The 13,549-nt window shown below is 40.9% G+C and overlaps 1 long non-coding RNA gene across 2 annotated transcripts in view; it reads left to right on the forward strand.

Moving 5' to 3' along the window:
* The window catches only part of LOC105721560 (uncharacterized), a 91,321-nt gene that overhangs the window by 22,668 nt on the left and 55,104 nt on the right, over positions 1-13,549 (forward strand). The gene's annotated exons all lie outside the window — the stretch shown is intronic.

The following is a 13,549-nucleotide window of genomic DNA, read 5'->3' on the forward strand; positions in this document are numbered from 1 at the left end:
TCATCAGAGAAATGCAAATTGAAACCACAATAAGATACCAAGTCATACCAGTCAAGATGACAGTTATTAAAAAGGCTGGGTGTGGTGGCTGGCTGGGCATGGTGGCTCACGCCTGTAATCCCAGCACTGTGGGAGGCTGAGATGGACAGATCACTTGAGGCCAGGAGTTCGAGACCAACCTGGCCAACGTAATGAAAAAACTCCATCTCTACTAAAAGTATAAAAATTAGCTGGGCACGGGAGTGCGTGCCAGTAATTCCAGCTACTCAGGAGCCTGAGATGGGAGAATCATTTCAATCTGGGAGGCTGAGGTTGCAGTGAGCTGAGATCATGCCACTGAACTTCAGCCTGGGCAAAAGAGTGCGACTCCATCTCTAAATAAATAAATATACAAATAAAAATTAAAAAAAATAAAAAGTCAAAAAACAACCCATGCTGGCAAGGCTGCAGAGAAAGGGGAACATGTATACACTATTGGTGGGAATGTAAATGAGTTCAGCCACTGTGGAAAGTAGTGTGGAGATTTCTCAAAGAACTTAAAACAGCTCTATCCACTTTGGGAGGCTGAGGCAGGCAGATCACCTGAGATCAGGAGTTCTAGACCAGCCTGGCCAACATGCTTAAACACCGTCTGTACTAAAAATACAAAAATTAGCTGGGCATGGTGGTGAGAGCCTGTAATCCCAGTTACTTGAGAGGCTGAGGCAGGAGAATCACTTGAACCTGGGAGGCAGAGGTAGCAGTAAGCTGAGATCACACCACTGCACTCCAGCCTTGGTGTCAAGAATGAAACTCTGTCTCAAAAAAAAAAGAAAAGAAAGAAAAAGAACTGCCATTTGACCCAGCAATTCCATTACTGGGCATATACCCAAAAGAACATAAATCATTCCGCCAAAAATTCACGTGCACTCATATGTTCATTGCAGTGCTCTTCACGATAACAAAGACATGGAATCAACCTAGGTTCCCATCGGTAGTGTATTAGATAAAGAGAATGTGGTACATTCCCATCATGGAATACTAGGCAGCCATAAAAAGAATGAAATCACGTCCCTTGCAGCAACATAGACGTAGCTTGAGGCCACTATCCTAAGCAAATTAATGCAGGAACAGAAATGTTCTTATAAGTGGGAGCTAGATTTTGGGTACATCTGGACGTAAAGATGGCAATAATAGATACTGGAGACTACTAGAGGGGAACAGAGGAGGGCAAGGGTTAAAAACTAATGATTAGGTCCTGTGCTTACCACCTGTGTGATGAGATCAATTTTAGCATCATGCAGTATACCTATGTAACACATCTGCTCATGTGCCCCTTGAATATAAAATAAAAGTTGAAATTACATTTTAAAAAAGAAAATATCACTAGAATCTGACACTAATTTATCATCTGTGAAGTAGTGATAATTTCCCAGAGCAAGTGTTAATCCTATTTAAAGATCATTAGAAACCTGCTTAATTATCTTATCAGTAAAAGTCTAATTTCTTTTCTGAAGAAAGTTATAATTACATCACACAGACTATATTTGGGACAATTTTTTCTTTTTTTTTTTTTTTGTTAGAGATAGTGTCTCACTCTGTCACCCAGGCTAGAGTGCAATGATGAAATTATAACTCACTGCAGCCTCAAACTCCTAGGCAGAAGTGATCCTTCTGTCTCAGCCTCCCAAGTAGCTAGGACTACAGGCCAGCACCAGCACCACCTGGCTAATCGTTTTATTTTTTTTGTAGAGATGGGGTTCTCACTGTGTTGCCCAGGTCAGTCTTGAACTTCTGGCCTCAAGTGATCTTCCCGCCTTGGCCACCTATAGTGCTAGGATCACAGGCGTGAGCCACCGAGCCTAGCCAGGGATAAATTGTTCCATTACAGTCTCACAGAGTTGTTAAGAATAAGTGAGATGCTACATAAAAGATGCCTTAGTCCAGTGGCTAGCCCATAGAAAGTGCTCGATGAATGTTCATTCTTGTTCTAGAGGACCTTCCTTCTACTTCACTTTACTCACAATGTGGAAGTCCTATCGGTCAGAATGTGAGGTGTATATAACCAAGCTATGTATATGATGTAGCCAAGCTCTAATGTTCTAACTTTGACTCTAGTGATAGCATCTCCAGTGGGCTCTGATTGATCTGATTAGAAGCCCTGCCTAAGAATGTGATGCTGGCTCACCAAATTATTTGTTGGTTACTACAGAAAGAGACGAGGATAGAGGGTCCTTTGTTAAGCAGGCTCCCCTTAATGTGAGTTTTGACATTTTTGGATAGTAAAGGCAAATCTAAAACCTACTTTGAGAGGATAAAAGGTTTAACATAGTAAAGGAATAGGAAGTTGAGGGTTGAAGATTGGTAGCTAGAAAATGGAAGAGAAGACGTTGGAGAAGTAAGAGTGGAGAGGAGATGGTGGGAAGCTGAGGCCTAAGAGTTTATGTGGCCACAAGAAATATTCTATGCTGGGAAGTAGCTACTTTCTGCTTCATACAGTGATGTCAAATATTACAGTTGCCTTTAGTCAAGGTAACTGACTAGCCATATACAGAAGATGGACCCCCACCTTTCACCACTTACAAAAATTAACTCAAGATGGATTAATGACTCAAATGTAAGACTCAAATGTTTGTGGTCTGAAAACATTAGATGAAAATTTCCAGAAATAAACAGTTTATATGTTTTAAATCAGTGATCCTCAACCTTTTTGGCACCAGGAACAAGTTTTGTGGAAGACAATTTTTCCACGAACCAGAGTTGGGGATGCTTTTGGGATGATTCAACCACATTACATTTATTTTGTACTTTATTTCTATTATTATTATGTTGTAATATATACTGAAATAATTATACAACTCACCATAACATAAAATTAGCGGGAGCCCTGAGCTTGTTTTTCCTGCAACTAGATGGTCCCATCTGGGGGTGATGGGAGGCAGTGACAAATCACCAGACATTAGATTCTCATAAGGAGCACCCAACCCAGATCCCTGGCACACACAGCTCGCAATAGGGTTCACGCTCCTATGAGACTCTAATGCCGCTGCTGATCTGACAGGAGATGGAGTTCAGGAGGTCATGTGCATGATGGGGAGCAGCTGTAAATACAGATGAAGATTCGCTCACTCACCCTCTGCTCACCTCCTGCTGTGCAGCCTGGTTCCTAACAGGGTTGGAGAACCCTGTTTCAAACAGTGCACCATTCTGAGGATCACAGTGAAATCTCTCACAGTCCCACTCCATGCCACCCAGGACATGAATCTTCCCTTTGTCCAGCATCTCTACACTGTCTATACTACCATCCTCTTAGGAGCCCCATTTCAATTATCAGATTGATTGTCCTAGTGTCACAGTGCTTGTGTTCAAGTCACCTTTATATGTCTTCATAGTGGCCCTGAAGCACAAGAGTAGTGATGCTGGTGTTTGTTATAGTTGTTCTATTTTATTATTAGTTATTACTATCAATCTCTTTCTGTGCCTAGTTTGTAAATTAAACTTTACCATAGATATGTATGTGTAGGAAAAACATACTGTACACAGGGTTCTGCACTACCCATGCTTTCAGGCATCCACTGGGGATCTAGGAACATATCTTCTGTGGATGGGGGAGCTACTGTACAATTTTTACCAGTTCTGTGTTTTTCTTGGGCAACAATCCTTTTTGCTACTCTAAAAAGTAAGTAAAAGGTTGCCTCATTCACCCCAAATTATTCCTGCAGGAGGCTGTGGAGTGTAGCCTCTGGAGTTAGTTAACCTGGCTGTGTTTGGCTTTGGAAAGGTCAACTTGTAGTATGACAAACTCGTGTTTTTTTTTTTTTTTTTTTTGAGATGGAGACAAACACTTTCTAATGGAAATTACTAAGGAACATGTTGAAGACAGGTCTCATTTGGGAGTCGGTGTTGTGGGCTTTGGTACATATCCCCTTTGATACTAATCTTGAATGAACCACAGTTCTCCAGGACCCAATGTGGGAGGGGTATATATATTTATTTTAATAAACGTATTCTTTTAAAAATAAAATTGAGCAATGAAGAAATGATTAAATAATATTGTAAAAGTAGCTAATCTTCCCAATATCTCAGGGGAAGTGGATGAGTATCCCTTCAAATGTTTTCTATGCCTGTGCAAACACATTTCTGTTATGCATAATTCATGGATACTTTTATGCATAAATGAAAATATTTGCATTCTTTTACAATGCATTTTTGACATTTTACTGACACAAATGCAGCATATGATCAGCACACAACCTGAAATTTATTTTCCCTTTTTTTAAACTGCTCAACACATTTTTGTGCTTACCTTTCTTGATCAAATCTGAGTGAAAACCACGATTAGACTGATAGACATCAAACTCAAATCAGTGAAAACAAAGGCATGAACTGAGTGTTCATAGAAGAGGACTTGGTTCCTCTGGAGTGAACTGGGAGTCAGGACTTGAAGGATGAGTTGTCATTCCTTGGGAGGCCAAGAAGTAGGGAGGGGAGAGAGCTTTCTAGGAAAGGGGGTCAGCAGGAAGAAAGGCCTGGAGGCAGATTGATGTGGCCCAGAATTTGGAGGTAAAAATTATGAAGGTTCTATAACCTGCATCATTCTGACTGGGGTTCACAACGTTCACCCTCAGGTAATCATTAACATTTATGGGATGACTTAACAACATCTTCATGTAATGGAAAGTTTGCCTAAGTTTAGCATAACATAGCTAAGCTTTCTCTAGTTATTCCTAGACTTTGCCTTTAGTTTCTATTATGGTGAAGGGAGTGTGGATAGAAATGGACTTGGAAAATTTCACTAGAGGTACTTTTAATACTTGCCAATGACTTTGACTCAAATCTTCTTAAGAAAGCCCCCAAAGGGAGGTATATAAGAGGTTATAAATGGCAGTAAATTACAATGCCCTTCTTTTATTCCAAAACAGTACAGGGCTTTTATTGAGCTAACCACTTTTGTCTGAAACTTCTCCTTAGGCAGAAAGCCACCAAAGATTCTCTAGTGGGCAATATCCTTTAAGAACTGTGTCTGTTCTTCAAAACATGTTCTTACCTGTTTCACTGCTAAATAAATGATTTCTGGCTCTCTTCTGTTCACGGTTAATTGTTATTTCTTTTAAAGTTATTAAGTTTGGGGCTATGCTTTTTGTACAGTTGTATATTTAAGGGCAATTATTATAGGGTAAATATAAATTTTATGAAATTATCAATAGTCAACTATTTTGTTACCTACAAAAAGGACAATTTAATATTGTTCAACCTAATATATTTAACCCGATTGTTTCTTATTCTTTAAATTGGGATTAATCAGCACTTTGTTTTTTTTACAAATTTTCTCATCTATACCTTTATGATTAATATAAATGAATTTTTATAAATGTCAAAGCATCTTCCAAGTCCATCACCTTGCTTCCATTTTAACTGTTATCACACTAGCTCAGGCCCCCTTATCGTTTATCTAGACTATTTGCAGTGTCTTTCTACCTGTCTTCCAGACTCCTGAAAAATGTGCCATTTTTTCTTGTTATCAGTTTTATCTTCCGAAAGCATAATTCTTGATGACTTAGCAATTGAAAACCAAACACTGGAGCCTCCCACAAGACAATCCCAGCTCTTTTTCTCCCCACTATCCTCTTCCTTTGCCTATTCTTTACATTTTGAGTTAATTCAGAGTTCAATTTTAGTTATTCACTTCCATTTTGCTACTAAGCTTGTTCTGCCTGGTGTAATAGTTGCTCCTGTAGCAGTCTTTTCCTCCCTGCCAGCCTATAAGCTCTTCGAAGGCAGAGAGAGTCCTCCTCAGACTTTGAAAGGCCCATGGTATCTAACATGATGGGCATCATATATGACTGCAGGAATTCTAGGGAGACCATTCTTAGGGACTAAGTCATGAATGCCTCCACCTGGAGTCATATAATAAGATGGCCATGTTAAACACAGTGGCATATGCAGAGCAGATTTCCCCTAAGTGCTCATGGAATTCAGTTGAATCTCAATTTAGATCCAGCCATGAAAAGTGCTTCTGAAACACTTAAATCTACTACCTTCTCATTCAGAGTTCCACTCTGATCTTAAATGGAAACATAGCTAATTATGGGGAATAGTTACTGATTACAATATCTTCATCTAGTTCCAGAAGCTCCTGTGTCTATGACAAAAGTGGGTAACAGATCTTTCTGAGATTCAAGAATGGTGCCCAGCCTTTGGCCTTTTATGACAAATGGCTTCCCTGTTGCTGAACTGAGTATCTGCTCTGCAGATATTTGATACCATTTTATGGCTTGCAAAACTGCCTGCGATGAAAATGTAAAGCTAAGAATTTCAGCAGAGACATGTTTCACTGGCTTATTTTTATGGGTGGCAGGGCAGATATAAATTAGTTGGTTATATTTTTTGACTAGTCTGCTCATTTTCCCCCAAAGAAAGAATAAAGGCTGTAAAATGATCCCTTGGAGTGTGCAACTTGGAATTTTTTTTCTGTAGGTGTTAGCTGCTGCTTCTAATTTATCTTCACTGAGTCCCTATTTCCTTTCATTGTGATGTTTCATGTAAAACTAGGAAACAAAATCTGCAAGCAGTTGTTGGCTTTGAGAGGGTGGTGGGGCTTGCATCACATGGCCAGCCCCACATAGAGCCCGTGGGGTTGTCATCAAGAGAAAAACATGAGCCTGAACTTAGGAAAGATTTAAAAATAATGGAGTCTGATTGGCTTTTGGAGATGCTTCCTATGTGTGAAGAAGAGTCCTAAACAAGGCAATAGCTAAGATTTACTGAGCAAATGAGAAAACTAACTGCCATTGATCAAACCATGCAATGCAAAGGAAAATGTCTCCCATTGCTATGAGCAGTCAAACTAAGAGAACTGTCCACAGTGAGCTGCCCAGGGATTTGCTGAAGAGGGAAGAACTGCAGGGAGTGGGCAGAGAAGGGGAGGAAACCAACAAGAATGGTTTTAGGAACGCATATTAACTGTCAAGTTTCCTGTGGGAAAAAATAAGCAAATATTTAAAACATTAGAAAGAAAATGCCATGAGGAATTTCAATGCTTCTTAAGTGAAGCATGTTTTGGCATAAGTACAAGAAGAGGGCTGGAGTTATTACTGTTCTCAAGCAGGCAAATATTGCCCAAATGATAAACTCAGGCAGAGGGTCACATCTAAACTGTTTAGTTGGGAGAATGACAGAGTAATTCTGTTGATACATACCTTTAAAAACCTTAAGAACAATTTTAGGTAACTTATATTCAAATTTGGAGTGAGAATCTAGAGAAATTAAGAAGGAGAGAAGCTAAAAATGCAGATTTTTTTTCTCTGCCTCTAGTGTGGGAAAGGGCAACAAATCCATAGGAAAGCAGCAGGGACATGATGCATATTTGAATGGCTCTGAAGGCTGCTCTGTGGAACCAGCTGAGCTGGAAGAACCTGAGTGCAGAGGCTTAGGAAATTCTGAATTTAGTCTTGTTGATTTCTGGACTGTGTCTCAGGCCTGGGAAACCCTAGCTCCATTCCACACTATGGAAACTCACTGGCTCCCAGGCAAAAATGAGGGAAGTGGAGAAGAGACCAATCCACTCCAGGGAAGAGGCTGTAGGACCCCAATATGCAACCAGCTCCCTAGAGAGCTGTGGGAGCCGGATATCCTCAGTCCCACTGAAAGTGTCCCCAAGAGCATCCATGGAAGTTTTTCCAGCTCTTCCATAATTTCCCCTCTGCTCCTGTTCAGTATATCACCTGGGGTTCTAGAGTGCAGCGTAGGTCATATAGCTCCCTTCCCACCTTCTGAGAGACGGAATTTGATTTTGTTTCATCAGACACTGAAGATGCTTGTCATTACTTAGGAGAAGATTGGGGTTTGTTTAGATCTTTATGCTCTATTCTCAGTCTCTGGACAATACTTCATAAAAGTGGTTTTGCCAATGATTCAATCTCATTGGCCAAGCCAATTAAGTCTTCGAGAAGATTTTTTTCATGGTTTTCAATGCATTCACAGTATGTTTCAAACTCAGGCCCTCTCCCCAAGCCCCTGCTTTCTTGCAGAGGCTTAGCACTGCTGAAGGCATGTGCTAGGAGTACTTTCATATGTCACCACCCAAATACTCTGATCAGAATTTCTGAAACATGGGTCCTTCCTTCTGTTTGGAAAATGCCTAATGAAGTAAAGGGAGTGTGAAGGATAGTTTTCTGGCTTGCAGAGGTTTCTGACCATGATAAGAAAACTTCTGTATGAGTTTAGCCAGCCCATATTCAAATGGTCAGCTTCGGCCAACTTCTGGGTTCTGCGTCCTTGTTTTCTTGGTGGATGAAGGTGTGACTTCCACTTGGGCAAGTGTGTTATATCAAAGATGAACTCAAGAGGTTTAGGGTAGGAGAATGATGTTTTACTCTAACTGTGCTAACAATTTCAAACTCCCAGAAAGCTGAGTTTTTAGTATTTTCCTCCCTAAAGTGAAGATCAAATAGCCAGTTACTTTTCTAGTGCAACAATGATGTTTCTTCTTGTAATGCCAAATGCTAAAGTAGAAATGGACTCATTTACGTACCATGAGAGTTGGCAGAAATTTCCCGTATTCCCAATCTAGCACCCTCTAGAGTCCTTTGTTTTTCTCCATAGAACTTATCACCTCTGATGTACTACATTTTACTTCTTTTAAACAAAAATTTTGCCTCTATTCCTCTATTACACACACGTGAGAATATAATTTCATGAGGGCAGAAATTTATTTTTGTCTTTTTTGTTTACTATTGTATCTCTTAAACCTAATAGATTCCTCGGCACAGAATAGGCACCTAACAAATCTTTTTTGAATGAATGAATGCCTCAGAAGATAGTGTTTTCTCAGGTGAATATTTGACCTTCTTTCCCAGTCCACCCACCTGGAAGCAAATCTCTTGAATTGCTTTGAGGTCTCACTCCTTTTATAGCAAAGGCTGAGAAAGACCTGACAAATAGTATGGCCACTTCTGAGGATTTAGAACCACTGTGAAATAGAAACAGAGTCTTAAAACCCCCAGGGCAGAATGAAACAGTCCTTGTGGCACAAAGAAATCCCAGAAAACTTTAAACCAGATTCTCTGGCTTTGGCAAGGCAGGAGGGCAGACAGAAGTCAACATTCTCCTACCTTGCTAACCACTAGAAGACTTGCTTTTCTATGGTTAAACAGAAACCAGTTCCTGAAAAACAATGTCTGGAAGAGTTCTCCACCAACCTTAACAGACCACCTTATGTTGTGGCCAAAAACTCCCTTGCCTGCATTATGGCTTTGCTGTAACAGCTGACCAGCCTTACAAAACATTGCTTAATGAATGACTGCCCACCACAGACTGGTGCTGGCCGGTTCACCCAGACTGCACACAAGATGCATTTTTGCCCTGAATTTCAGCTTTTGACATAAAGAGACGACTGTCACTTCATTTTAATGTTAAATATTTACCCCAAGTGAACATGGGATGTATATAACATATATGTTTATTCACTAGCATGCATTTAGTTTCTATCATAAATATTTATGGATTCTCCTATAGCCCACTGAATATGTAGCTATAGTCAACCTGTCAGGCATAAATCCCAGCCTCCCCTTATTTATCTCTGAAGTGAGTGCTTTTGTTTTAGGCCAGAGGCTTCATTTCCCAACCTGCAGGTTGTAATCCTTTATAGGAAATAAAACTCTCCTTTTCTTCCTCCTCAAATCCCATGGTCCTTTGTTAACACTACTGAGAAATCTTCTGGGCAATGCTAGGCTCAGTCCTCGTTTACCAAATCAGCAGTCCAGACACAACATGGGAAACATAATCGGAGAACAGAGACAGATGAAAAATTTCATTTATTCCATGCACAGTTGACAATTGCCACTTTCCCTCTCTTCCTCAAACAATTCACATTAAAATTTTCAAGTGAGCTGAAGGAGGATGATAAAGATAAAATCCCAAACAAAGCCAATTGTGGAAAAGTGCTATAAAATTCTGTAGTTTATTTCACATCTCTTTAAAGGGAAGTTCCTGTCTAAATGCCTATATCCTCCGCACTCAGGAACATTCAAGCCTTTACTCAATGAACATTCACTCTGCCCCCATTCTGTGCCAAGTCTGTGCCACGCACCAGGGATTGAGCTGTGAATAAGACAGACATAGTTGTTGCCTTTTCTAAGTTTGGACCTAGTGGTAGATATTGACTCACAGTCATCTGAAACCCACTCATGATGTTACTGTACATCACATGCCATCTGTAAGAACTGACCTGAATTTGTGAGCTGGTAAACTCTTACTTGTAAAGTGCCAGATAGTAAATAAATCTTCTGGGTACTGCAGACCACACAATCTCTGTCTACTCAACTCTGCCTTTGTAGCAGGAAAGCTGTCATAGACCATATTAGTGAATGACCATGGCACTGTTTCAATAAAACTTTACTTCTAAAAACAGACAGAAAATGAATGTGGCACTTAGATGCTATTTGCCGACTGTCATTTTAACCGCTTTGTTGTTTAATATTCAGATGCTAGAGGTGTGGCTTGGATACAATTTTTGTTTAGGTCTCGAATTTTCCTATAGTTTGTATAGAATGATGTATGAAAGTGCACATTGTTCATCTACCAGACCTCAGCAAGCACTTCTGCCAGGATGAAGGATACAGGTTATACTGACATTGCCTCTGAGATTGTAACTGCCAAATCTGTGTGGTTATTCCTTTGTCCCAGTAAAGATGGTTTTCTTTCTACCTCCAGATATCTTCCACATACTCTTTATCACAATACTGAGAGCACAAAATGGCCCACTGACCCCCAGCCATAGGCCAGCTTAGTACTCTCAGCTCGCAGTTCTTACAAAGTGGAGACAAGGCCGCCATTTTGTCATTATGTTTGTTCCGATGCTTTGGACCTATTTATTACCTTCTCTAATTGGCGTGGGCCTCAGTCTGTTAATAGTCTGGCTGATCCTGCTGCCAGATATTGTTCATTTCTCTTTCCAGGTCCACTTTTCCCCTTTTCCTCATTGCTCTCTGCCCCTGAAGCCTGATTTGTATGAACTGTAGCAAAGGAATCTCAATCCCCTTTGCTTTTTGTAGGGGAGAGTCCAGCCAAGGAGGACTCCTATCAAGGGATCTGAAAGAGAAAGGAGAATGAGGATGGGTGCTTCCTCTCCTGATTCTCTGCCTGTAAGCTCACCTGGGGCTGACTGTATCCCTGATTGAAGGCTGCTGCTCCTCTCAAAGCAACCAGCTGGCCTGAGCTGCCTTCTAGATGCCACGGCCTCTTGTTCTCCTTGTTCCCCCAGTTCTGGGAATGGGGACAGCAGAAGGGTTTCTGTACTGTCCTCATGCTTCCGCTACACCTCATGTCACCATTGTAACTTTATTGCCTTATAAATAAGTCCTTCCTGGTTTATTCTGCTTGGATTGTGCCATCTGTTCCTGTGAGGACCCTGACAGATTTGGGCCCTTGGTTATACTATTACTGTGCCCTCTGGCAGAGGACAGAAAGGCTGTGGAGAGACTTCTAGAAGCTTCTTCCCAAAGCTTCCTCCAGTACAACATCTGTTAACTGTTAAGCCACCCAAATGTTGAATCCCTCTGAATGCAGTGCTCTCCTGGCAAGAGAAGTTAAGCATGAGCCTCAAAACTGGATGTCAGGTAGGTCTGGAGGGCTTGGCTCACAGTAGCAGTTTACAGGGTGTGTGTGATCGAACCAAAAAGACCCCAAAGCTCTTACTCATGAGGCAGAATTCCTGAGCTTCAGCAACTCAGTGCTGCTGAATCTTAGAGCCAAGTGCAATTCTAAGCTCTTTGTGGACCCCAGTCAAAGGAGAAATAAACCCTAGAAACAACTTGCAGAATGTAGTTTAGCCAGAAGATCTTAGTGTTAAGTACCCTTTTAGAAGGAGGTTTGTGCAGTGATGAGGACAGATTCTGGAGCCAGCTGTGTTCCATCCCAGCTGTGTTATGTGACCTGGAGTAAAGTGACTTAGTCATTGTGGGTCTTGGTTTCCTTATTTCTTAAATAGGGATGACATAATAGGGGCAGCTCTGAGAACTAAATTGTTAAATATTTGTAAAATATTTAGAACAGTGCTTTATATACAGTATTATGAGTATTAGCTATTACTGCTGTTATTGATGGAGATACGCTTTTTACCATCTTTTGTGTTGAAATCTGCTTGCTTATGTTTAGAAGACTCTCCCATCCCAGATACACCTTTCTTGTTTTTTTGTTTTTGCCACCAAGTTTTGCTCTGTTACCCAGGCCGGAGTGCAGTGGCACGATCTCGGCTCACTGCAACTTCTGCCTCTGAGTTCAAGCAATTCTTGTGCCTCAGTCTTCCAGGTAGCTGGGATTACAGGTGTGTGCCACCATGTCCAACAGATTTAATTTTTTAGTGGAGACAAGGTTTCACCATGTTGGCCAGGCTGGTCTCGAACTCCTGGCCTCAAGTGATTCACCCGTCTTGGCCTCCCAAAGTGCTGGGATTACAGGCATGAGCCAGTGCACCTGGCTCCAGACACACCTTTCTTCCCCCAAAATAAAATAACCCATTACAAGGTGCAATGCCTTGGTGTGATCTGCAGAAATTTTTATATTGGGCTATGATTTCCAAGGAGAGTTTAATTCAACTCTCAGTAAGTGTAGAATGCACCCATCTTCACTGCATCTTCCATCATGCTAGGTGCAGAGGATGCAGCAGTAAATGAGGAAGCCCAATCCTAACCTCCATGGAAGTGCTACAGAAAGATACCGCTGGGGCTGGGAGTCAGATATCTTCACAACCTCATTTAATTTAAAGTCAAGCCACTTGAGAAAAATCAGCTGTGAGCTTGGCCTCCTTGCCATCTCCCTGAGCACAGGGCAGCTAGCTGCAATCACGCTGTGACTCACTCAGACTTTTCCCATCAAGACCGTTATGTTCTTTCTGTAGATTCCCTTGATGTGAGAGTAAATAGAATATCAAAGGTCATTAGCGCTTCTGATCTGAAAGAATCTTCTGGCAGCACAAATGGATTTTGAATTTAAAGGACTTGAAATAAAGAGAAAAAGTCTTCTGACTACTTTTTCTACAATGAACATGCACTGCTTTTGTGGTGAGAATGAAAAGATTTTTCAATTTAAAAAAAGTTTACAGTTAAAGAAGAAAGTATCTTTATTAAAGTCTCATCAGGCACATAAATAAGACACATCATAAGTTAACACTAACCATGTTCAACAATGTGTCTAAAAACCATTTGAAAATTCTTAAGCATTCCTGTTTCTTTTTTGACTCTCAGAATTGGAGTCCCAGGATGAAAGACTGGGCCATCAAAGGCCTTACAGGCAAGTGCACATGAAGCAACCCAGAGTAAGAATATCTCCAAGGAAGCCAAAGGTGGCAGCATGCTTTTGTTCCTAAATCAAACAGTAAACATTGCAGAAAATGCAGGTAGCATCACACGACACTCTTCCTTCTTCCTTGCTTGTAGAAACCTGAAGTCGACACTTGCAATCTAACTACCCTTGGTCCATGTAAGGTACATGGATGTGCTTTGGTCAAGAATTAGGCTGAGGCAGACATGCAGGCCTGCATGACTCAGCGAGTTCAGGCACGTACTCCACT

Source organism: Aotus nancymaae, unplaced genomic scaffold (genome assembly GCF_030222135.1).
Source record: "Aotus nancymaae isolate 86718 unplaced genomic scaffold, 86718_ANA_hifiasm-v0.15.2.pri h1tg000048l, whole genome shotgun sequence".
Lineage (NCBI taxonomy): Eukaryota > Metazoa > Chordata > Mammalia > Primates > Aotidae > Aotus > Aotus nancymaae.